Source organism: Ovis aries, chromosome 3 (assembly GCF_016772045.2).
Source record: "Ovis aries strain OAR_USU_Benz2616 breed Rambouillet chromosome 3, ARS-UI_Ramb_v3.0, whole genome shotgun sequence".
In the NCBI taxonomy this organism is placed as follows: Eukaryota; Metazoa; Chordata; class Mammalia; order Artiodactyla; family Bovidae; genus Ovis; species Ovis aries.
The window spans coordinates 154,370,141-154,397,880 of record NC_056056.1 but is presented as its reverse complement, the minus strand read 5'-3'; positions in this window follow the sequence as shown (position 1 = coordinate 154,397,880).

Below are 27,740 nucleotides of genomic sequence, written 5' to 3'. Positions count from 1 at the left end.
CCGGAAGTTCCCCCTGCATTCCTTGACAAAAGGCCATACTTCAAAAGCAGTTACCAGAAAAAATCCTTCAGTCCACCACTGGCCCCACAGCAGTTGTGGCAAAATGGTGTTTGGAAGAATAAATGCATGCATGAGGCAAGTGGCCTTCCGTTCATTCAGAAATAAGGATCCCATGTTGGTTATACATAGTTATTATCAGCACGACCTTACGGGTGATTTTTCACTTTCTCCCTCTCTTTTTAAAACATTTATTTGTTTGGTTGTGGGAACTTCCCTTGTGGTGCCTGGGCTCCATAGTGCACAGGCTTAATTGCTCCACGGCATGTGGGATCTTAGTTCCCAGACCAAGGATTGAACCTGCACTGCAGGGCAGATTCTTAATCACTGGACCGCAAGGGAAGTCCCTTAACTTTCTGTTTTATGTCACTTAACGTCTCTGTGCCACTGTTTCCTTTTCTGCAAAATGGAGATAATAAGAGTAGCTATCTTGTAGGGTTCGTGAAGTCTTAAATGAATGAATGGATACACAATTTTGCCTGGCGAAGAGCAAGTGCTCATGAACTTAGCTGTCTTCCTTCTCCTCATCATCATTATGGTTATGTGCTTTTCTACACCTTATAAAATTTCTGCAGTAAGTCCAGCTACCCATACACACAATATTTTTTAAAAGAAATAACACATTACCAGGGGAGCATAGCCTCTTAGGCCAATGAAGTGAAACGGAATTGGAAGACTGGTTAGATACTAGGAAAAGGAGGTTGCTGATATAGACAGAGAGGGAGAGGAAAGAAAACAAGGGAGGCAGAAAGGAGAACCATGAGAAAGGAGGGGACAAATGATGAGTTGGCCAGAACTCAGGGATGGGGAGGGCTAGGCATGTGTATTTCAAAGTTGCTCCATGGAACATGAGCTAAGGGCTCCCTCCCTCAAGGAGGGAGCTCACAAAACTGCTGCTGCTCCCCGTTCCCTTACCCAGTTCGTAGAGGAAGGGGTGGGCAGGGAGAAATGAGAAGAAAGTAAGAGTAGGCAGTGGAAGATGAAAAAATGGAAGCTTGGGAAGGTAAATTGACTTTCAAAGGTCTCAGCTAATTATTGGCAACCCTGGGTCTGGAACTCAGCTTTCAGGATATCCAAACTCATTTTAGACCTCTCCACCCCACCTAAAATGTAACTGTAAATGTAAAACCTGACCTAAGAATTTGGGATCTGATTCTTGGCCATTAGTGTGGCCATATATTCAGGGTGGAACAAAGATGCTGGCCAGGGGAATGTTCCATCAATGCCTTGCAGAGGATTGGAAACGACCCATGTACCACCACCTGCGCTCCACTGCCCTCTCCACTAACTCCCAAGCCTTCTGGTGGTATTATCTAGACCTGCCTGTCCTTTCAGGGAACAGTGAAGGCCTGTGCCAAGTCAACTGTGTCATCGATCAGCAGCTCACTGTATTCATTGTGCAAAACGTCAGGGGAAAAATCCATTGGATATTTTAGTTATATACCAGCCAGTGGAGAAGGCAATGGCACCCCACTCCAGTACTCTTGCCTGGAAAATCCCATGGACGGAGGAGCCTGGTAGGCTGCAGTCCATGGGGTTGCAAAGAGTCGGACATGACTGAGCAACTTCTTTCACTTTTCACTTTCCTGCATTGGAGAAGGAAATGGCAACCCACTCCAGTGTTCTTGCCTGGAGAATCCCAGGGATGGCGAAGCCTGGTGGGCTGCCATCTATGGGGTCGCACAGGGTCAGACACGAATGAAGCGACTTAGTAGCAGCAGCAGCAGTGCACGTGTGCTGTCAAAGTGCCCTGGATGAGTAAGACTCAGAAACTCCCTCCATTTCTAGCCTGATGGACCTGGCTTCTGGAATCATAGGCTCTACGAAAATAATATTTGGTGCTACAACTTGCTAACAGTGGTTGCACTGAAGTATAATTTTAATATGTAAGGATAACTGTGTTATTTGCCTGCCACTCATTTGACTGAATTGTTGCCTCAAATATGAATGCATTCCCTGTGAGGGAAACTTGTTCGTGTATGTTTTGGTTTATAAAAGGTGAGGAGTAAACCCTGAAAGTAAATCTTCTGTCACCATTCAAGGTCATTTCTGGGGGCCTCCATGCAAGGCACACCATGGAGACAGCCAGACCTGTGTTGTGCAAATAATCTAACTTTGATTAATACAAGGAACAAGAGAAAAAGTAAAATTGGCATCCATTAGCTAAGACTATTTTGTGATATTTTCTGTGGAAAAAGGTGTGAGTTGCGTTATCTGCTGTCTGGCAGCTGTTGCATCCTGCCTACCCCCAGCCCTGGCAGTGAACAGAGATTGGAGCCCAAGGAAGATTGTCAACTGGGACGAAATCTTGCCACACTGGGGCGGGTGCAGAGACTGAGACTTGATTCCTTAAGATGATGCCATAATCTATGAGAGGAGGGTTGTTGAGAAAATCAGAGCACTCTGAATCAGTCTAGTTTGTGCCTCTAGGAGTGATATTTTCATCCCATGTCAAAGCTTCACAACACCTGAGAAAATAAGCAGGAATGTCTTTGTGGTTATGAACTGTACGTGAATGATGATAATTTTGAGATACGTGCCAAAGTAGAGTAGTCCTTATTTTCCTCATTCTTCTCAAGGCCGTGGTCTGGACTTGTTCATGTCTAAAGCCTGCAGCAGGGGACCCGCGGGAGCCCCTCTCTCTGGAGGAGACGAGGGTTCCCTTTGTTCTTTCTTAGCCTCTGGAGTCACTGTGAAGCGATGCAGCGTAACACCAGCAGATGGCATGTGGCGTCAGCCTCCCAGGCACTTGAACTTGGGAAAGCCATCTTTTCTCTACCATAAAAGTCAAAATTTTAGTTAGGAATAAAAATGTGCTTGTTTTAGCTATTAGATATTGTGCTTGACCATCTAGCTGTGTCTTTCTGTGATGTCCAGGTCACCTGTGGTGGAAACAAAACCAAATAGAACTCAGACACCATCTCTCTCATTTCTTAAGCTAGAGATGAGTAAGACTCACCCTGTTCCTCCACTTGTCCAGGACATTCTTGGGAGCCTCATAGGATGCTGAGGAATGAAATAGCAAGATTAACAACAACAAAAAGATTCTGGGGAGAAGAGAAGAGGATGAGACCACCTTCCAACATGTTCTGAGCATGGAAGTAGATGGTCAGCACAACCCATTCTCCTTTCCTGACCCAACAAAGATACCTGGGACTGAGTGAAGTTTCCCAGAATGCCTGCTGCCAGGGTATAGTTAGAGATCACTGAAAGCATCACTTGGGGTTTTGAAAGCAGGTTATTTCCACACTTAGAAAGCAAGCAGAATTTAATTTCTTTTTTTAGGCCAGCACCTGTCCCTACCCTCCCTGAGGCCTGGAATACTGAGTCTGGAGCTTCAACAGAGAAGAAACTTCTAGTCCTCTAAGCAGAGCAGGGGGAGGAACAGGTGGAAGTCTAAATGCCTGGCTGCATAGGCGTGGATGAGGAAACCCAGAGGTCTACCTCCACAGGTCTTCAAGCAAACACTGTTGCAGCCTCCGGCTCCACCATCACTTGCTATAGTATGTAGTGTCTCTAAAGCTTGACTCTTTCAGGGACTGTTAGGAGCAAATTGCTCATTAGGAAAAAGTCTTCTTGGGGCTTCTCTGGTGGTCCACTGGTTAGGAATCTGTGGGCCAGTGTAGGGGACAGTTGTTCAATGCCTGTTCTGGGAAGATCCCACATACCACAGGGCAACTAAGCCGGTGCCCCACAACTGCTGAAGCCTGTGCACATAGGGCCTGTGCACCACAGGAGAAGCCACCACCGTGAGAGGCCCGCGCACTGCCACAAAGAGTAGCCAGCACTCGCTGCAACTAGAGAAAGCCAGAGTGCAGCAATGAAGACCCAGCATAGCCATTAAAAAAAAAGAAAAGGAAAAAGTCTTCTTTTGTAGGTACCTGTCATTCTGTTAAACCCTTGCTCTATGGTGTTCGTAGTTTCCCTCACTGTTAGTCTCAACTTTCCCAGGGAAGAAATTCCCAGCATCTCTCACAGCTAGGGAGCAAGCATGCAACCTGAGATTCACCAGGCGAGAGCACCCGCGTTAAGCTCTGGAACAGTCGACTCTGAGCACTGTACGTCCGTGTTGCAGGTAACAGTGGCAGCAAAGAGCAGTGGTGGCAGGACCATCCTCATCAGGTCACTTCCGTGTTCTGAGGAGCCTAGCCTTGTGCTTCTTTTCCTCCAGACCTCCCAAAGAGTCACCGCGCTACCAACTCTTAATAATTGCTGCTTAAACCAGTGTGAATGGATTCTATAGTTTGCAACTTAAAAAAAAGAAAGAACAAAAGAAGAGAAAAGAAAGAAGGAAACTAGTTTTTAAAAAATTGGTCCATGAAAGCAGGATCTATCAGACTCTAAATTGTGGAATTGGGGGGTGCAACTGGGCAGAGGAAGCAAGGTGTCTTTTTTTGCATCAAGGACTAAGATTGGCGGATACTGCAGGGGCCCCTGACTGTGACCACAACCTAGACAGAGCCTTGTGATATGGAGCTTTCAAAGGTGACAAGGAGAACTGCTTCTTTGTGCCCCCAAAGAAGCAATTAGAAACCATGATTCCAAAGTAGTCACCTTAGTAAGACTCCAGGCTTTTTCTCCCATTAATTAACAGCTTTCTGTAAGACACCTTGTTCAGACTCATTGGAAAACTTCCAGTTCAGGGGACATCTCACCATAGGAAGGTATGATTTCAAATTTTTTTGAAGAAGTGGGCATTGAAGAAGGACTAGGAAAGGACAGATGACTAATGTCAGAAGGAGAAGGAAGAAATCTTCGAATTTAAAGACACGTGATATTTGGCCATTGTCTACATGTTCTTGCCACTGACGAGAAACAAGGAGAAAAGAAGCCAACTGAGGTTTTTAGGAAACCACATTGTCAAAGATGCTTCAAGACTGCCTGGGAAACACCTGATTTTATCTTGAAAACAAATCCCAGGCCTCTAGGTCCACACCAACAGGAAGAAGTCTATGAAATCTATACATCCCCCATGAAAGCTATGTTCTTTATTACTTGTTGTTGTTGCTGTTCAGTTGCTGAGTCGTGTCTGACTCTTTGCAACCCCATGGACTGTAGCCTGCTAGGTTCCACTGTCCATGGGATTTCCCAGGCAAGAATACTGTAGTGGGTTGCCATTTCCTTCTTCAGGGGATCTTCCCAACCCAGAGTTCGAACCTAAGTCTCCTGCATTGGCAGATGGATTCTTTACCACTGATCCACCAGGGAAGCCCTTTATTATTTACCCAGGAGGAATTCATGTGGGATAATTTGCAAAAAGATTACCCTAGAGGGTAGCTTCTAGAATCACCAACCAAGTAAGTGCCTGGACTGGGAGCCATTGGTCTCTCTATTGAGCAGGATCTGGTATTTGCTATTGCTTAATGACCACTGAGGTCTTCCCTGGTGGCTCAGTGGTAAAGAATCCACCTGTGATGCAGAGGTTGCTGGAGATGTGGCTTTGATCCTTAGGTCAGTAAGATCCCTTGGAGAGGCATGGCAACCCACTCCAGTATTCTTGCCTGGATGATCCCATAGAGAGAGGACCTGGCAGGCTACAGTCAATAGGGTTGCAAAGAGTCAGACCCAACTGAAGCGAGTGAGCATGCACGCAATGACCCCTGAGTAATTCTTATTCTTCTGTTTTTTAAACTGAAAGTTTCATAAGTCTTGGTTATCCTGTCTCTTCTCCACCATTGTAAAACAAGTGTGTTGGGAGATGACTTGTCTTTGAGGCTTCAGATTTCAGTAAATAACAGTTTTTTTAAAAAGTAGTATTAGAAGCCCTTTCTATTTTAAATAGAAGATTCATCAGAGGAAGAAAGACCCTAGAATGAGAAGGAATGTGTTCTGGACTTAAAATATTGTTCAGTTCTATTAACAAGGACTGAGTTCTAGAAGGGGCTCCAGATATATTAATGGTAAGAATCATTGTGTTATCTTCTTTCCCATCTGTTGGATTTACTTAACATGTGGTTGATGAGAATGGCTTCCCTGGTGGCTCAGACGGTAAAGCATCTGCCTGCAATGTGGGAGACCGGGGTTCGATTCCTGGGTTGGGAAGATCCCCTGGAGAAGGAAATGGCAATCCACTCCAGTACTGTTGTCTGGAGAATCCCATGGACAGAGGAGCCTGGCGGGCTACAGTCCACAAGGTCTCAAAGAGTTGGACACGACTGAAGTGTCTGAGCATGCACACATGTAGACAGGATACAAGTGGCCATTCAAGATGCAGATTAGTCACCTGTGAACCGAAACCATGTGGATCTCTCTGTTCTGTTTGCCCCTCTCGGCTGCTTTCTTATCATGCCCTCCTACTTGGACTCCATCGAAGTGGCCCCATCCTTTTCCTTTCTAACCCAAATCTTACGGCATAGTTCATTTAGAGGACAGTTGAGGTACATATGAAAGTGGCTCAATCCCCTTTGCAGCTGTGGGGAAGGAGTTGAACTAGGCAGTGGATGTGCTGGGGGTGGAGGTAGGAGGGGCTTGTGGTTTCCCTAATGAGCTCTTATTGACAGCTTCTGCTTCTGCTGATCATCTCCAGCACGGAAGAGCTGTCTCATTCCTTTGGTCCCCTTAATATCTACCCAACCAATCAACCGACTCAATCTAATAAGTAAATAAAAACCAAGACCTCTGTGGGTGTAGCAGAAGGCAGAGGGAAGCCAAGTCTTTTTCAAAGTAATGTAAATAACTTAAAAATCTCAGCATTCTCAAGGCTAGAGAGACTTGGCCATTTTGGCTAATTCAGGTTCTAATACTAACTTCCCTCCTCCCCTCCCATTGTTTCTTGGGTCCCTCACTCCTCTTCCTGCTGACTTCTCAGGGGTAATCAGCTCAAACAGACCCTACTAATTATGCCCATATTTGAATGCAAAACAATCTGGCCTGTACTCTGTTTTCCCCCCTTCTTCCAGACTCTGGGTCTGATTTATCTTTTTACACTCAGTAACCTATTAAAATAGTATAAGAAAGACTAAACCTAAAGTAGAATTCTGAGGTAGCGGTTAATTATCCATGAACCCTTTCACACAAAGTCAATAACCAGTTACATTGGTTTTTTGTTGTTTCCTTTTTAGCTTTTACTTACTGTTAGAATGGCTATTGTTTTGGTCAGAACTACTTATAAAAATTTGTCCCAAAATTCAGAAGAGTGCAAAGAAGCGAAAAATTTGTAGCCTCAAAAGCTCAATATCTCTTCAGGGCAATCCCCATTTCTCCTCTCATTCATATCTTTAACTTCCTCTCTCTAAGCAAAGGATCATTGGTTTGACTTCTTAGGGCTGCCTCACTTAATTTTAGAGAAATATAGATCCTGTCTGAGATCCAAGGAGGCATTTGTCAGCATTAAGGGCCTCCTTCAGCTCCATCCATGCCCATAATATTTGGCAGGTGTTCTTCATAGTTTGTGGTTTGGGATTGTAGCTGTTTCCTTGCTTCATTCATGATAGGAAGATTTTTTTTTCCTTCTATTTTTGTTCCATTTATTGTTTTCATTGGATTTTTAAGAAGAGGAATGGCTAATGTGTTTTTACCCTGCTGTCTTTAACAAGAAGACCAAGGTTTGAAAGTAATTTTGTGTCTGCTTTAAATTTTTTTACTTCAACTAAAAAGAGAAGAAGGTATTCAAAACTCTGGTTACTTTTCAGTTGTTTAGGTGTCTGATAAAGAAGAACTTCCGTGAACAGCCGTCAGTTCCTCTCGGATGGTGGCCTTCCCATGGCACTGGTACCCTGGTTAGAATTTTCCCAGGGAGAGATGGCCTAGCTCCCTGGGAGCTATCACCATAGACTGCCCATGCGGAGAGAGCAGACCGCAAATTACACCAGCTGCAAACACTCACACAGCACATGGAGGAAGGTTACATGCCCAAAGAGGCGGATGCCCAGGGACTGAGAGGACTCATACCTCAGTTGTAGAATATCAGGAGCCTACAGAGAAAGACAACCTGTGAGTTACACATCCCTGCTTCGGCTCCATGAGGGCCCATAAACTTCTCCTTCATCCAGATGCTATCTTGAGAACGAAGGAGGGGGAAGCTTAGAAGGCAGAGAATTGGCTCTGATAGGGGATTTCAATGGTTGAACTGTGTGAATTCAGCACCGCTTCTTTTTTTCACCCTGGAAGAGGCTGTTCAGCAAGTTTATTTCTGCTGTCTGCAGGACTGAGAGCTTCGGAGTAAGATTAAATCAGTTATAGAAAACAAATAAGCTACTGTTTTGGTACATCTGATTTATAAGATGTAAATCTTGACCCTACAACATCTGTGGTGTCAGCTCCATCTTTCCTTAAGAGGCAGCCTGCTAGAAAGGAAACTGCATGGGCTTGGGAGCTGACCTCGGTGTACTCCCGGCTCTACCACAAACTGGCTGGGTGATATTGGTTAAAACAGTCTTCTAGTTCTAAATTCCATCAGCTCTAAACTGCAGGGGTTGGACCAGATCTGCTATTTTCAAAGGGTCTTTTTATTTATTTATTTTTTAGCTGTGCCCTTTTGTTAAATAAACTCTTACTTAGATGGACAGTATATAAAACAGATACATTTGGAGTTTCCTGTGGCAAGTACGGAGGAGGTGTCTGGAACCACACGTACTTGAGAGCCCCTTGGGTACCCCCAGGAGTTTGTAAGTCACTACTGAAGGCTATGATCTCTCATCCTTTTTGATTCTAATCCTCAATGATTCAGTATCTGCCCAAGGCCAAAAGGAGCTGGCAGAGGCATGAAATAATTTATTCTGTGGTCCACGGGCATCTGAGGAGATTGGTGCTAGACAACTATCTTAATGTTAAAACACAAAAATTTCCAGAACTTCATGGTGGAAAAGGCAATGGGAACCCACTCCAGTACTCTTGCCTGGAAAATCTCATAGATGGAGGAGCCTGGTAGGCTCCAGTCCATGGGGTCGTGAAGAGTTGGACACGACTGAGCGACCTCACTTTCCCTTTTCACTTTCATGCTTTGGAAATGGCAGCCCACTCCAGTGTTCTTGCCTGGAGAATCCCAGGGACAGGGGGCCTGGTGGGCTGCCGTCTGTGGGGTCGCACAGGGTTGGACACGACTGAAGCGACTTAGCAGCAGCAGCAGCAGCATGGTGGATAGAAGTTCTGTCATTTACAACCAGGAAAAACAACAAGTTTGATGTAACCCATAAACTAGAAACTGGGTCAATATTGTGTGATTAACATGGCAGAGTCATGTCCAAGATTCAGCAACCGTTTAGCATTTCATTTGTGCCGAGTGCTGGCTCTGTCATCTAACTTGAGTCCTGACAGCATCCCAAGAGGTGAGTATGATTTTCATTTTACAGATAAGGACAGCCGAGTAAGTAACTTGCTCAAATATCACACACTATTACAGAGAATCACAACTTTTTAGAAAAAAAAGTTTACTGCCATAAATAAGATGTACACATATGCTATCAGTGAACACATACCATGCACTTCTCATTCCATAGAAACTACCCTTGAGTGACACTCAAGAGCATTTTTGCTTATGAAATGGATAAGGAAAATGTCAGAGGCAAACAATCTGAATTTTAAATGTAGATCAAAGGTCCTTGCTGTGGTGAAAGAAGTCTGTGGGTATTTCAAGGAGGTTCACCAAGAAAGTAGGCATCTTCCTCCACTTTATGGACTTATATTTTAAGAAGCCCAGTCATTCTAGTCCATGCAGAAAAAACTTTCAAAGGAATATTTACAATGTGGATCTTATATTAAACATTTGGTTTTATAAACTTAAATATTTGTAAAAGCATATGTAAAATAAATTTTAGTACACAAACTGACGTGTGCAAAACATATCAACTTCTTTTTTTCTTTAAATCGGGTTAGTTTTCTGACTCTCAGCTGTCATGCTTCCTCTAAGACGGCAAGAATGTCCATCTCATCCTTGTCAGGAACCCCATCTCCTTTCAAGAGTCACACCAGAAACCAGAGGGTTTACTTGCAGTGAAGACAACTGAGGAAGAGCCTCTGATCTCCAGGCTTTTAAGGTATCATTGGCATCACTCTCTGATGCTCACACTGGGGTCCTGGGTTTTGGTGGTGCCTTTGGTGAGTAGGGGGCTTTGCAGCGGGTACCTCCCTCTAGGCACATCAAGAAGTCATCTCCTCTGGGCAGGGCTAGCTGCATGGTGGCCATGTGACTGTGTCATTTCACAGGGCCCTGAACTCAGAAGAGCTCTGAATTTGTTTTAATGCTCTGTGGTTGCCGTCTTGACATTTGGACGAGGACCGCCATGTTTCATTTTGCACTGGATCCCCCAAATTACATAGCTGATCCTGCTGTGGGTTTAAGTCACCACCTCCTCTGCTCACCTTCTCAGCACAGCCTGCCGTCCTGTTTCGCTCTACCACCTTAAGAAGAACTTCTCTCTCTGACTGTCTGCTACCCAGTGTTTCATTCCTCTTTCTTAGAGTCTGGAGGACATGTTATTTTCTCAATGGCTGTAGGCATTTACAAAAAAATAGCAAGAACCGCAGACTTTTCAGGGGCTTCTGTCTTCCATCCTGCAAAAATCCCTGAGGGAAGGAAGCACATGAGGGACTGGGTCCTACTTGAAATGAGAAAAGACAAAACAAATATGTGGGGAGAAAAATGACACCTTAATCTGTCAATAAATTATTGTTACACGCATAGTTGTGTTTAATTAACTCTAAGTAATTTTCATGATGATGAAATTTTGATGATTTTGGCCAATAAAATGGATCTCTAGGACACAAGACATATTGTGCTTAGTCACTCAGTTGTGTCTGACTCTTTGTGGCCCCGTGGACTGCAGGCCACCAGGTTCCTCTGTTTATGAAATTTCCCAAGCAAGAATACTGGAGGGGGTTGCCATTTCCTACTCTGGGGGATCTTCCTGACCCAGGGATAGAGCCCATGTCTCTTGTATCTCCTCCTTGGCAGGGAGATTCTTTAGCACCAGCTCCTGGGAAACCCCAACACATATTGCTGCACTCATGAAAAGCAAGAATGCGGAGACCTAAAGTGGGTGTTTCCAACAGTAGGGTGATCATATACATTCTAGCTTAAACTTGGACATTTTTTTTTATGTCTTTGTTGCTGTGTGCAGACTTTCTCTAGTTGCAATGAGAAGGGGTTACCCTCTAGTTGCGATGTGCAGGCTTCTCGTTGCGGTGTCTTCTCTCTCGGAACACAGGCTCTAGGGTGTTCAGGCTTCAGTGGTGGCCCACGCAGGGCTTAGTTGCCCTGCAGCATCTGGGATCTTCCCAGACCAGGGATCAAACCCATCTTCCCTGCACTGGCAGGCGGATTCCCAACCACTGGACCCCTAGGAATGTCCCGAAGTGGGACATTTTTGAAAGGGCCACTATTTACAGTTACACTAGAGCATTAAGGGTGAACTGGGACCACTATGGACACACTTCGGGATACACAGTCCCCCACCTACAGCACAGAGTCAGGACTTGAACAGGGCTGTGTGGCTCATACTCTCTTGATATTACTTAAGATAATCTGTGGCCAGCTCAGCCAACTGACATGAGGGCTTTATTCCACATCCATTCAGTTTTGGTCCTGCTGACATGGCCTGAGAAAGACTAGGTTCACAACCAGAGAATTTTATTCATGAAAAGCCCAATAGCTGCATTTCTGAGTTGCAATTGGCCAGGGCTCCAGGCATGGATGGGGGAAGTTTCATCTGCAGTATTTACTAAAAACAGACGCTGAAGTTTGAGAAGCAAATGTAAAGTGCTCATTTCAAAAGCCTCTTTATATACATGTTAAATCAGTTTGTGGGAAAGAGACCACAGAGATTGTTTAAACATTCATAATGATGACACAACTGTTCGAAAATATGCAGTTCCTTGTAGTTATATGTGGAATTAATTGCATATGGAGGAAGTTATCTTTTGAAACTGGATTAAAAGGAAATAGTTCATAACTCAGTGATATCAACATGCACACCATTGTACTCGGGACTAAGATTTGCCTTGTCTTTCTTATCTCAGCCACTGTCTGAAGAAGTTGTTTTCTTGCTTAAGGCGTCATGACTGAAGTATGTAGCTCTGTGGAGGACAAAAAAAAAAAAAAACAACTGGGGCCAGATGGAAGAAATGTCACTTTAGCCCAAGTGGTACTATTGGGAGTCTCTTTCTGACCTTTGATTCTGGAGTTCAGCTTACGTGTGTTGGCCCCTTAGTGGAGGATGTAGAGAGCTGGTCCCTCTCTACTTCTCTGCTCCTTCAGAGTAATACAGCCAGGGTTTGGGAGCAAGATTTCCTCCCTCACCACACAGCACGTTTCAATATTCATCCTTCAATGAATTACCCACAGTTCTTAGCAGTGCATCTAGTTAACCACAAAGCCGTCAGAGAGCTCTGTTTAGAGAGAAACAGCTCCTTATCTCTTGCACTCCAAGGGAAATCAGCAGTCATTTCCTAGAGATGGTCTCAGCGTGACTCTGGGGCTCCAGTTCCTCTACGATACAATCAGCACTCAGCCAAAGCTACATAAAGTGGTGGCACTCCCCCGTATGTCTAACTCAGGCACTAATCACACTTTTAGTACATCTGTTGTTTTAAAATTTCCAGTCCCATTAATTCTTCCTTCTTTTTTTTCTTTTTTAAGATACGAGGAGTCGAGAATACCCATATTCACTTTGAAGTACCGTCACTTAAATGAAAGATCTGGAGGAAAAAATCGAGACATGAGGCAATCCTGAAAATATGAATGAAAGAATATAAATATTGCTCCAGCCTCTCTAGTCTTCATTAAAATACGCAAGAGGGAGAAACCGGTTTGCCCTTCTATATTTAATTTGGACTCTGACCTCTTTGAAAACTTCAGCAATATGATTAATTTTAGCTTATCTTATGGAATGTCTCTCCACCTATAAATAAGTCTATTCATCTTCAGAAGAGCATAAATATGCCTCCTGTTTTACAGTTATTTTTAAATATTTCTTACATATAATTGTAATGGGATCTATTTCCAGGACAATAGCTAAGTATCAGTTACATTTCCATTATGCTCTATTAGTTTCATGGTTGGAAAACTTAAGCAAAAATAAGCTTCTCTGGATGAATACGAATCCAACATTAACCAGAGTAACATGAATAATTCAAAGATCTCCTGACATTCGATCTAACAAAACCAAAAAGAATAAGAAAAGAGAAGAGAAGGAGGCAGAGAAGAAGAAAAAGAAGAGGGGCAGAAGGAGTACTTGGGAGTTTTTAATTTTAGGTAGAGGTATAAAAAAATTGCATTTTTTATGTTATCCCACATAATGTTAGAAAATCAGAAGACCCTTCTCTATACTTTATTAGTGTCTGATTTTCCACTTTTCTGTCTCCTAGAGTCTGCAGGCTCAAGCTAGGTCCATGTGGCCACATAGGAAAGCACTTTGCCCACAAGAACATACCAAACCCAGCAATGCATTATTTTATACCTTGAGACTGAGGACATCAAAAATTATTTCCAGGGTGATACTATCTTCAAATAATTAATAGTATTTATAACAATAACATATACTTTAAACTGGGGATGAAAGCAACCTGCTCAAGGAGAGATGGCATATTCCGCTATTAAAAATCATATTGCTATGGGAAAGAAGTTAAGTATCTGGTATTTCTAGGGCCACAATTCATTTCTTATATTTGGATTCAAACTTTTAAAATGAAAACCTACACATGGGACTCATACATGGGAAATGAATGATCAATTTGTTTGCTTTCTAGATCATTCTCCATTGGAAGGACAAACTTTCCATCAGAAGACAAAAGATATGCTTTTCTCAGAGAAATATCTCCCCATTGATAAATAGAGAGCAAACACCGAACACTTAAGTAGTGTTCCCGCCAGTCATGTGAGCCGTGTCAGCATCAACCAGCTGGTCCTCGTCTGTTTTGCAGTCAAAGAAAATGGGAACTCAGCATGTATCCGAGTTCCCAAGGATAGGAGGATTCGAGCTGCCAGGTGTGTGCATGGGCAGAATGCCCAACCCCAGGTCATCTTACAAAAAGCCTTGCTCAGGCATGGCCAGCAAAGGAAAGCAAGCAAAAGGTCACAGTTGCTCTTTCTGCAACATAGTCACTCTCCGCGAGACATCCTCATATTTTGTTTTTTTTTCCAGTTGTTAACTAAATGTTTAGGGAGCACATCAGAGTCATGAAAGGAGGTTGGAAGGGCAGGCAGCTCAACTGTTGTGATTTCTACCATTCATGAAATCAACACAATTCTTTCGGTAATCAAAGGTGCGTTCTGAAGAACTGAGAAAGTGGCGGGCAGGGGTAGGGAGTGGGGAATTGCCAAGTAACCGCCACCTTTGGCCCATTTGCTTCTATTGATGCCATCTAGGAATGGGATCATATTTATAAACACACTTTTCAGGCAGAGCTTTCAAGTATTCACATGTAACTATTGTGGAGCAAATCTTAAGCAATCATCTTTGCTTCTGTCTAACCTGGAAAGGTGAACTGGAATGAGGGTGATTTTCTGCATAATTTGATCCAATGGATGAATACTCTGGAGTCATGTGATAGGGTCAAGGTTCTTGCAGCTCATGCCTTAGAACCTAGTTACACGGGAGACCATGTTTGAACAATGTCCCTTAAAGAATTCAGTAACTCAACCCTACTGGACATGAGCCAAGACAAGCCTCTTGAATGCCAAATTCCACTCTAGTGGGTCATGTTATTGGATGGCTCAAATGAATTTGGGCCAGGAAAAAAAGGGCCTCCTTTCCCTCAATAGTTAGTTTCTTGTCTGAATTGTCCAGATAATGGCTTTACTTTTCAACTTTCCTTTGCCTGCACAGAGTAGAAAGGCAGCTCTACATTTTTGTCATAATAGAATCATTACCTGTAATTCTCAGAAGTCATCCTCATGAAAATGGGTAACTTTGTATCAAAAAGAGCTACCTAATTTGTAATAGAGATTTATTCTTTTACAATTTCTTTTCATTTGTTCACTGTGACTAATTCAACAAATATTTACTGGACAAACAAAAAGACATATTATCCTTATGTATCATGCCCATTTGTTTGGAAATCTCATATTAGCTGAAAAATCTTTAAAGTGTTATGAAGCACCAGGAAAAGGTGAAAAACTTTTGGAAAAGTTTTCTGCAGAGGGCATGTTTCTTTAAAAACAGAAAGTTCAGCTTGTAAGCCATGTGTATTCTTTGAGGTCAACATGGCATCTTTTGATGAAAAAGATTTCAGCTATTAACATTTAATCCTGACAACATTAGTCCCCCACCACCACCATCCCAGATATACTGTATCTCTCTTTGAAGACTGGAGAAGTGGAAACCTTCATATTATGACTTTTCCTTCACTGAATGGTCATTTCAATCCAAGACACTTGTCTTGTACCTACTCAACTCACCAGTTCATCTTGTAAAGCCAGAAAATATAAAGTAAGGCTACAGGGGAGTTGTTTTCCACTCTCACCTGTCATTTCTGCCCTCCCAATCCTCCTTCCCAAAGCTTAACAGCCCATTTGAGAAAGAAAGCAACTCATACTTTAAGGTAACCCATATGTAATGTATCTCTTTTTCTGCTATGGTATTGATCATTGCTGCCTTAGTTCTTCCAATGAAACAAGCTACGTTACCCAAGGGTCAGAGAGAGGGAAGTTACATCTTGCGGGTGTTAAGATTCAATGTTAGTTTTGAGGACCCCCTTGCAGTCTTTAAATATGGTCTTCAATGACTTGGCAGTTGGGAATTGAGGAACAATAGTGGACAGTCACAGGAACATGACAATAAATCTAAGAGGCTCACCTGTTATTTGCCTGACTGTGTTACCTCTCTCATGAGTGACAGCCGCGTGACTCCAGTTCTTCAGAAGGGGTCAGTCAGAGGATAGAAAAGGCTGTCGGGACATTCAAGCATCAGATGAGTAGATGGACTGCATGATCATAAATTGTATGAATGGTCTGGATGACCATAAATTGCATGAATTACAATGAAAATCTTTGCTATTGTTGCAATTTTTATGAGTGTGAGAGAATGTCAAATACAATTTATATACCAAAAGGTGCACAAGTCAAATACGTGCAAAATCACCATTTAGGTAAAAAATAGGACATAGCCAGCACCTCAGAAGTCTCTCCAGGACCCTTACTGATTATCTAACAATCTGATTTTTATGGTAAACACATCTCTTTCTATAGATCTATTCCTTTAATATAGATTTCTAAGCATTGTGGTGTAAATTGCCTATTTTCTAAATTTTGTATAAACAGAACTATAGGCTTATGTGTTTTGCTATTTTTATTCAACTTTATGTTTCTGATGGGCCCATGCTGCTAGATGTAGTTGTCTTTCATTCATTTTTGTGGCTGGACCCAGATTAAGTTCGACAGGTGAAGATTTAGGCAAGTCCTAAGTCTCCATGACTTAGAACTTCACTAGTACCTCAGCGAGACTGAGTCCAGAGTTCTGTTGCAGAGAATAGAATCCTATCTAGGTAGAGATTTACTGCAGATTTTATGCAGCATGTACATCACTTGATGGGCAGACAAAACAGTCTCTAGGGGGAGCTTTTAGAAACCTCTCTCCCCTCTCCCCAATCATACCACGGTATTGGGCACCCAAGCAGCTCCTACCACTCAAAACTTCTCAGCCCTATGTCGTCACTGCCTTGACCTTGAAGTCACTGCAATCAGAAATTGTCCTGATTAAGAAGGTTCCATGCTTATAAAGGGGTTCCCTCGTGGCTCAGATGGTAAAGAATATGCCTGCAAGTAGGAGATTCAAGTTTGATCCCTGGAGAAGGGAAGGACTACCCACTCCAGTATTCTTGCCTGCAGAATCCCATGGACAGAGCAGCCTGGTGGGCTACAGTCTGTGGGGTCGCAAAGAGTTTGACATGACTGAATGACTGACACTTGCTTATGCTTATAAAGTCGTGAATGCTGCAGATCCCAGAACCATTCTATGCCTGATACAAACTTCACCAGCAAAAATTGATAACTCTTTTCTTTCCTTCAAATAATACCTATGAAAGGCACCTGTGCTAGTGACTAAACCTCTGCTGGCATTGCCAAGAAAGACCAAGCACTTCCACGGCATGCTTGGCAGCAGAAATAGCAAAAGCAACACGAGGACATTGGGTTTGCAGAACTGAAAATACCTGGAACTTCAGCTGAAGTGGGTGGGAAACTGTAGTCTTTCGCTTTCCAGCATTGTTATACAGCAATGGCTTTCACTTTGGGGATCAGGACTCATCATTAGTGAATCATGAGAGCCCTGAAAAAAATAAAATAGAGCAGAATAACATTTTCAGAGGGCATCAACCTAGGGTAATTTCTGTTTTGTGCCACACACACATATGTATGGATTGCAAAGTAAAATATTTTCTCACTGGGGGTTGAGGTAAAAAAAATTTGAAAGCCACTACACTGAAAGGGGAATGGAACAGATGTCAAGTGCCAAGCAATCATATCCCCCACAACTCCTGCAACCGAACATGGAGTGATAAATGTGTACAAGAATGAGACACTTTGACAAGTCTTGTTGGCTACTATAATCTAACAATTCACTTTGGAGCAACTAAGTGTCTGGATTACCCTTTCAGCCTGCACCCCTTTTCAAGACCTCATCCATGAGTCCCAGAGTGATCTTTCTGAACACAAATCTGATTATTTCACTCTATTTTAAAGCATTCAGTAGCTTCCTCTGACACAGCTGCTGCTGCTGCTGCTGTTCAGTTGCTTCAGTTGTGCTCGACTCTGTGCGACCCCGGAGACGGCAGCCCACCAGGCTCCCCCGTCCCTGGGATTCTCCAGGCAAGAACACTGGAGTGCACTGCCATTTCCTTCTCCAATGCAGGAAAGTGAAAAGGGAGAGTGAAGTCACTCAGTCGTGTCTGACTCTTCGTGACCCCATGGGCTGCAGACTACCAGGCTCCTCCGTCCATGGGATTTCCCAGGCAAGAGTACTGGAGTGGGGTGCCATTGCCTTCTCCTTAGCATGACCAAAAACGTGTGGCTCTGTACCAAGCTGGCCCCACCTCAGTTTTTCCTGCCCTGCCACCAATCCCCCTTCCGTCTCAGACCCTCCCCTCCCCTAGACAGTGAACTACTTCTGTGTTCTTTGTACTTCATGCTTTTATACCCTACATCATCACATGCTGTTTCTTCTAACTGGAACATTCTATTTACTCCCATTCTTATCAAATATTTCCCAAGCTCCTATTCACCTTGCTGCTGCTGCTGCTGCTAAGTCGCTTCAGTCGTGTCCAACTCTGTGTGACGCCGTGGACAGCAGCCCACCAGGGTCCGCCGTGCCTGGGATTCTCCAGGCAAGAACACTGGAGTGGGTTGCCATTTCCTTCTCCAATGCATGAAAGTGAAAAGTGAAAGTGAAGTCGTTCAGTCATGTCCGACTCTTTGTGACCCCATGGACTGCAGCCTACCAGGCTCCTCTGTCCATGGGATTTTCCAGGCAAGAGTACTGCAGTGGGGTGCCATTGCCTATTCACCTTAAAGGACCAATAACCTCTCTAGGAAACCTTCTCTTATATGCAAATACAGTTTATGTTCCTTTGGTAGTCCACATATTTTATACCTGCGTGCGTACTCAGTTGTTTAGTCATCTCTGACTCTTTTGCGACCCCATGGCCTATAACCCACCAGGATCCTCTGTCCATGGGATTTTTCTGGCAAGAATACTGGAGTGGGTTGTCATTTCCTCCTCCAGGAAATCTTCCCAACCCAGAGATTGAATCAACATCTCCTGCATTGGCCAGCAGATTCTTTATCACTGAGCCACAAGGGAATAATACTAAGTATTATTTTGTATTATAATCACACTGAATGGTAATTATTTGTTAATGTTATTTTCCTATGAAAACCAGGAACTTAGATATAAGCACTGTGTCTTATGGTTTAGGGCTTTTGTTGTTGTTTTTATCCACAGCCTGGCACCGTGTAAAAGTACCATCGATACGCGTTCAATACAATGAATGGGGGATACAGTGATTGGTAGTCGGATGGATAGATTGTTCAATGAATAGAACTACTTCTCTAAGGCAGGTATGGTTTCCCTTTTGATATTGGTTTTCAACAGAGATTAGAACTGTTACTGCTGGAATATCTGAACTCCTGTCAGGGTAGCTGATGCCTTTGGAAAACCAAATGAATTACATGTTAAGACCAGGTTCTATGGATTCAGCATGAGTCACCCATAGAGGGCAAGGCTGGTGGGTGAAATTTTGATTAATAATTAAATATTGGTGCAGTCTCAAAATATTTTCCCACAATATGCTGATCACTTACAAGTGGAAAAATGGTGAATTTTATGTTTCCTGAGAAGATGCTGGGAAAGATTGAAAGCAGGAGGAGAAGGGGATGACAGAGGATGAGATGGTTGGATAGCATTACCAACTCGATGGACATGAGTTTGAGCAAGCTCTGAGAGTTGGTGATGGACAGGGAAGCCTGGCGTGTTGCAGTCCATGGGGTGGCAAAGAGTGGGACACGACTGAGTGACTGAACTGAACTGAGAAATCTCAAGAAAACATAATATCATATCATTTTCCTGCAAAGAAAACATGACCTGATTCTGGATGTGAAACAAACTTAGGTAGAGAGATACATACAGATTGAAAAGATGGAAAGACGAAAAAAACAAAACAAAACAGAAAACTACTCCAGATTGAGTGAAATTGGAAATCTATGACAATTAAATGATCTTGGTTTGGCTACCAGACCATAAAAAAAGAGATGTTACTGGCACAGTTGGAAAAACTTTAGAGTGTTCTATGAACTGGATGGTAGTATTGATTGTTTTGTATTGATAGTATTGTATTGTACTGATATTGCTTTCTGAGCTTGGTTGTACTTTGGTTGTGTAGAAGACTGTGTTTCTTTTGGAAAGATAGAAACTGGGGGAAGTGAGACTGATGAATCATCAGCTCTGCAGTTACTGCTTAAATGGTTTTAAAAAGAATAATGATAAAATTATATATATATGTGTATAAAGAGAGAGGTGGAATAAAGGTGATAAAATATTAATAATTTGGAACTCTGAGTAAAGAGAATGTGGGAGTTCTCTATACATGTCTTGAAATTTTTCTGTTTGTTTGAAGTAATTTAAAAATAAATCATTGACTTCTATTTGCAACCAAGATGGAATAACATGGATCAAATTTACCTTCTTATCTTAAACAACTGCCAAGGCAGCTTGAATCTGTAGGACAAAGTACCTGGGTCAGAGGAGAAAGATGCATACAGAATTCTGAAGATGTGCAGAGGGTTCCTTTCGACCATTTAGCAGAGACGGATCGGCTTACATATATGAGAAAACTGTCCAAGATTGGAGAAAACATTGACAAAAGAGTATTCAACACTTAGGCTTCCCTGGTAGCTTAGCCAATAAAGAATCTGCCTGCAATGCAGGAGACTCTGGTTCGATTCCTGGGTCAGGAAGATCCCCTGAAGAAGGGATAGGCTACCCATTCCAGTATTCTTGGGCTTCCCTGGTGGCTCAGACAGTAAAGAATCCGCCTGCAATGCAGGAGATGGGTTTGATTCTTGGGTTGGGAAGATCTCCTGGAAGAGGGCCTGGCAACCCACTCCAGTATTCCTGCCAGGAAAATCCCATGGATAGAGCTTGGCAGGCTACAGTTCATGTGGTCACAAAGAGTCTGACATGATTAAGCAACTAAGCACAGCATTCAGCACTCACAAAGGACCAGCAATAGTGTCTGTTCCCACCAGCCCGACTGTAAAATGTCATAATTCATGAGGTATTGGGTATAGAGTATTTAAAGAGTCTTGACTCAGTACTAAGGGACACATTACCATGACTAAATGCAGCACTAGTCTAGGCTAACAAGTCTTAAAAAGCAAGGCCCAATAGGATCAAAATTTTTCTAAGAAACTCAACTGCGTATCAGAACAAAGCTTAAGAATATTTATAGGTATACAGAAATATTCAGGAGCCAACAAGGTAAAATTCACAATGTCTGGCATCAAAAAAAAGAATAACAGTCTATCTTAAGAAGCAGAAAAATGTAACCTATAATAAAGAGAATAATCAATCAACGAAAACCTATATAGAACTGAAAGAGATATTAGAATCAGCAGAAACATACATGAAAAGAATAATTTTAGCTATATTCTGAAAACCCCCAAATAGAGATATAGAACATATGAAAAACAAATACAAAAAATCAAATAACTCAAGCTAAAAGCTACAATGTCTCAGATAAAAAAATTCACTGGATGGAATTAATAGTAGATTAGACATTACAGATGAAAAAATTAGTGAATTTGTAAACATAGCCGTAGAAGCAATATGAGATGAAATGCAAAATGAAAATGATGAGCTTCAGTAGCTTTGAGACAACTTTTAACATCCTAATATACTGTAACCTGAGTCCCCAAATGAGAGGTTGGTGAGAGACAAAATAAGGCTGAAGAAATGACTGGAAAATTCCAAATTTGATGACCTCGGAAAACTACACATCTGAGAATCCCAATGAACTTCAAGCACAAGAAACATAAAGAAAACACACAATGAGGGAAGGCGTTGTTGTTGTTCAGTCACTCAGTGGTGTCCGACTGTTTGCGACCCCATGTACTGCAGCATGCCAGGCTCCCCTGTCCTTCACCATTTCCCAGGGAAAGGAAAGGGTGAGATGAATTGAGAGAGTAGCGTTGAAACATATACATTACCATACGTAAAATAGACAGCCAGTGGGAATTCTCTGTATTGATGCAGGGAGCTCAAATCCGGTGCTCTGTGACAACAGAGAGGGGTGGGGTGGGCTGGGAGTCTGGAGGGAGGTTCAGGAGGGAGGAGGCATACGTATATCTGTGGCTGATTCATGTTGATTATGGTAGAAACCAATGTTGTAATTGGCTTGTATTGTAATTTGTTGTTGTATTGTACTGTACTGTTGTATTGTAATTTGTTACCAATTGTATTGGTAATGATATTGTAAAGCAATTATCCTCCAATTAAAAATAAATTAAAAAAGAAAACTATACCAAGACATATGGTAATCAAATTTCTCAAAAGCAATGATAGGTAGAAAAATCTTAAAAACAGCTCCAGAAAAAGTACATATTACACACAGAAGAACAAAAATAAGAAAGATAGCAAATTATCTGACACATTACAAGCAAGATGACAATAGAGAAGCATCTTCAAAATACTGAAGGAGAAATAACTAAACCCTCTTACACTGTTGGTGAGAATGTATATTGGTGCAACCACTACGGAAAACAGTATGGAGGTTCCTCAAAGAACAAAAAATCAAGTTGCCATATGACCTAGGAATCCCACTCCTTGGCATATATCCAGATAAAAAATACAATTTGAAAAGATACACGCACCTCTATGTTCATAGCTGCACTACTCACAATGGCCAAGACACGGAAGCAGCCTAAATGTCCATCAACAGATGAATGGATAAAGACGATGTGGTACGCAAATACAGTGGAATACTACTCAGCCATAAAAAAGAACAAAATAATGCCATTCGCTGCAACACGGATACAACTGGAGATTATCGTACTAAGCAAAGCAAGTCCGAAAGAGAAAGACAAATACCATATGATATCACTTACATGTGGCGTCTAAAATACGACACAAATGAACACATCTTTGAAACAAAAACAGACTCACAAACACAGAGAACAGACTTGTGACTGCCAAGAGGGAAGGATGATGGGGGAGGCGAGAAAAAGACTTTTTCAATCACACAAGAGCTGAAGGAATTTATCCCCAGCAGCTCCTCAGTATAAGAAATGTTAAAGGAAGGTCTTCAAGCAGAAGGAAAATGTTACCAGATGAAAATTTGGATTTACTAAAACAATGAAGAGAACCATACATGGAAATTATGAGAAAATATATGATTTATTTTTTATTACTAAATTCCTTAAAAATATTTTATGATTAAACAAAAATTACAGTAATGTGCTATGGGGTTCATGGCATATGTATAAGTAAAATGGATAAAAACAATATCATAAAGGAGAAATGGAAGCATAGTACAAATACGGATGATATAGGAATTTTTCCAACAACTCTATGTCAATAACATCAACAACATAGATGAAATGGATAGATTCCTTGAATGATACAAATTATCAACGTTCACAGAGGAAGAAATATACAGCTAGCTTAGCATTATATATATTTTAAAAGTTGAATTTGTAGTTAAAAACCTTCTTGTAAAGAGCATTCCAGATTTAAATGGCATCACTAATTAACTCCACCAAATATTTAGGGAATAAATGATACTAATTCTACACAAACTCTTCCTGAAAATTGAAGAGATGGAAATAACTTCCCATCTTATTCTGTGAGCCCACTATTACCTTAATACCAAAACCAAACAAAGACATTAATGAAATAAGAAAACTATAGGTCAGGATTCCATATGAACATACATACAAAAATTTGAAACCAAATTTTAGAAAATCAAATCCAAGCATACATGAAAGGCATGGTACATTATGATCAAGCGAGGTTCATTCCGAGAATGCAAGTCTGGCTTACTATTAAAAATCACCTGGTATAACTCATCAAATTAACACACTGAAAAAGAAAACCCATATCATCTGAATATATGCAGAGATAGCATTTGACAAAATCCAGCATCCATTCCTGATGAAAACTTTCAGCAAACTAGGAATAGAGAGAACTTCTGCTCACTCTGATAAATGACATCTAAGAACAACCTACAGCCAGTATATAATACTGAATGATGAAAGACTAAATGTTTTCTCCCTAACTTCAGAAGAATAAAAAGATGCGCCTTCTCACACTCCTATTCAAAACTGTACTAGAGGTTTAGACAGAGCATTAAGGTAACAAAAGAAGTATCTATTTTGGAAAGGAAAAAGTAAAGTTATTTCTATTTCAGGATGCATGATCATCTATGTAGAAAATCTGATAAAATACGCAAAAACATTCAGAACTTCAAATTTAGTAAGTTTGAAGGATAAAAGATCGATATCAAAATCAGTTGTATTTCTATATTTTTCTATTAATAACCAGAAATAGAAATTTAAAACCACTATGTGGAATAGCACTAAATATGTAAAATTCTTAGGGATAAATCTGACAAAAAATTGGCAAAGCTTGTACACTAAAACCTACAAAATATTTCTGAGGGAAATGAACTTTGACCTAAATAATTGGAGAGATATAACTTATTCATAGGCCTTAAAGGTTCAATATGATGATTCTCCCTAAATTTATCTGCAGATTCAATGCAATACCAGTAAAACTCTTAGCAAGCTTTTTTTCTATTGATAGAAACTAGAAAACCAATGCCAAAATTCATACAGGATTGCAAAAAACATTGAAAGCTCAAAACATCTTTGAAAAAGAATGTCAGAGGGTTTATATTATCTTATTATAAAGACTTTATGTAGACTTGTAAAGTAATGATGACATTGTGACATTTTTGTACGTATAGACAAGTAGGTCAATGAAACAGATCACAAAATGCAGAAATAGATCCAAACATATAAAAACTGATGGATATATGGACAAAACACATGTGGACAAGTAATATCCAATGTAGGCGTGGAGGCAATTCAGTGGAGGAAAACTTGTCTTTTCAGCAAATGATGCTGGAAATAAAAACTTGGATCCATACCTAGAACCATATGAAAACAAGATTCTCAAATTAATTAACTTACAGATCATAGATTTAAATGTAAACTATAAAAGTATAAACCATAGGCAAAGATTTTTAGGTAGATGCAACATCACATACATAACCTATAAAAGAAAAAAAATGGTCGTGGTGAATCATTAAAAATTTCAGTGTTAAAAATGTGCTCCATACTCAGCTTTACCAGTAAGTATTAAAAGTGTTGGACAAAAAAAAAAAAAAAAAAAAAAAAAATCCATCCAGGAAAGTATCCTGCCCAGGTGCTCCATTTCTTCCTGCTGAAACTGCCCTGGTTCATGTCCTTTTTGAGTCCTGGTTTACAAGTTTCTTTAGTCCACTGAACATCCCCAAACCTTTCCATTAAATTCATTTCTCTACTCAGAAGCTCATTCTGTTCACTACAACCAAAAAACTTTAACTGATATGTCTCATTAAATCAGACATTCGAATCTTTCTGTTTCCCTAGTTAGAGCAAAAGGTCTGTCTCTAGATTTCAGTTGAACGAACATAATAACAAAATCTAGATGAAATGACTATGGTTTCCTCTTACGAAACTCAAATTCTTTAGGGATTACATTAGGGGTATATATTGCAATTTACTACATCCAGGCTATAATAATGGGAATAATTTGGTGGGGTCTGGGGCAGGGGGTTGTGGCTCTATGAGGTTTTATGTATCCCCAGTGCCAATCACAGTGCCTAGCACATTCTAGGCATAAAGTCAAAGAGTGCATTCACTTTATCTTTCCAGCAGCATTGCTGCTATGAGGGTGTTGCACTCTGAAGGCTAAATTCTTCATTGAAAAACACTATGATGTGTTAGTTTGCTGTTGAGCTTTTGTTCCTCTGTGTCACCCACAAATCATTATCTTCACCTTGCATTCATGTTAAGGAAATTAAAGTTCTATTGCATAAACTGCCAACCACACTGCCCTGGACTGTCTTTTTATGACTGAACTCTTGGTTTTACTTTCACATGAAAAAAATAACTGAGGTTCCCAAATGCCAGACGATTTGAACTAGTACAGCAGTTTTGGCAATTTCTTTTAAAGAAGCATTAACAACATATGCCTTAAAGATTCCAAGCATCTGCTGAAAGCATTTACACTTTGCATCCTTGATCTGTGAGCAGACTGTAGAATAATCCTCTGCCACCTGAGTAGGGGTGGTGTGCCTGGACGATCTGCAGATATTATAGAGTTTGCATTTCTTGCCCTTAGAATTAGCAGATGCTCTACTGCATGTGACAGACAGAATTTCTGTTAGAAGCAGACTTTTTAATGTCTAATACATGAAACCATGTAGTCTCACTGTTTTTTGTGAGACCATTACAAATATCAAATCCCATTCAATTAGTGGGGGCTTTTTGCTTCAGACCAAATGAGATATTTCTGTGACATTCCATCCAAGAAGCCCCTAAATTGCAGTGTTCAGATGGCAGTAAGCTTTTAACATGCAATATAAATTGCATCCTTCCAATCAGACCTTTGATTTTCTTTTGTGGGGTTGATAGCTCTGAACAAAGATGATTTTCAGGTAGTAGATTCACTGCTAATAATCCCATGAGTTCATCAAAGAAAGTAGCAGGCCAGGCTCCTTTGTCCATGGGCGTTCTCCAGGCAAGAATACTGAAGTGTGTTGCCATTCCATTCTCCAGGGGATCTTCCCAACCCAGGGATTGAACCTGGGTCTCCTACATTGCAGGCAGATTCTTTACCATCTGAGCCACCAGGGAAGCCAGAATAATCTCCTGAGTTCATCAAAGAATCTAGTCTTATGTGAAGCTGAACACTTCTTACTGTGATAGATGTTGGAATCCCAGAAATGGTCAGAAAAGCAGTAGACATATATTGAAGGGGAAGCAATTTTTGTTTCATGATAATTTAAAGTCCTCCCTGGTCACAGAAATTCCAGAAACCAGGATAAATGATATCAAGCTTGTTCATATGTCTTCAGACTGTCATTTAAAAAATGCACAGGTTCCAGGGTTTGATTGTAAGTATTTTTAATGAATGGAATATTAAAATATTCACTGAACCATACCAATCATTCTGGACATTGGGTTTGTGTTGTCTGTCTTCTAGTTGTACTTAAGAGGACATTTGTGTCCTCAGAAAAGATATTGAACATCTGCAAGTATTATAGATAGAACTTGACTTCTTCAAAACTCCTCTGATTTCCTCCATCTTTCCCATAGCCTAAATTTACTGCATCCTGCAAGGTCAGGAAAACAACTGGACCAACCCCACCTTCATCGGCCTCTATATTCTTTGGCATGTATAACAATAATAGTTCTTTATTTACCAAGTATATTTTAAGCCATCAACATATAGAAGCTGCTCTTCTGAACCTCCTATGGCAGCAGTTCTTTAGAATTGCAAAAAAAAAAAAGGCCATCTGTTGTCTCAGCTATCTGTGGAGCCGGAGTGAAGGCTTAACTTAATGCTCTTCAGCAGAGCAATAGGAAAACATCCATCACCCAGTGACAGGTTAGCTCGTCTGCCCCAACGAACGGATGTCTGCAATTGCGCACATTAAGGAAACACAGTTGATCACCCTAAGGATACAATAAAATCTCAGAACTTCAAGAAACTAAGGACTAACTGCAAAGAGGCCAGATTCTTGCAGAGCGAAAAGCCATTTCCTAATTGTATGTCTGGTGCATTCCACATTCACATGCAACTCTCTGGCTTTGGTGTTACTGACTGGGTGCTTGCTCAGGGGTCCTTGACGTGTCAGGCCTTTCCATTGTTGAAGTAGAATAAGTAAAATGACTCTGATTGCTTGCCCTGGGGGGAGGCAAGCTGGCCTTGCCCGTCCCCACAGAATTCCTGTGATACAGGGGAAAGGCAGACCCCATGACAGAATGTACGCAGGCAGGATTTCCAGGCAGCAGGTTAGTTTGGGGCACTTTTTTCTGATCTCTGGCACTCATAACGCCTCTCCTCTTCTCATTTGCCCAGAAATTAGAAGTCTTCATACTGGATCTTCTTTAATTCCCCATCATTGAACCTAGAAACCTAATTTTTCCCTCTCTCTCTCAATAATTAAATTTATTTATTATTTTTTTAAATGTATTTATTTTTAATTGA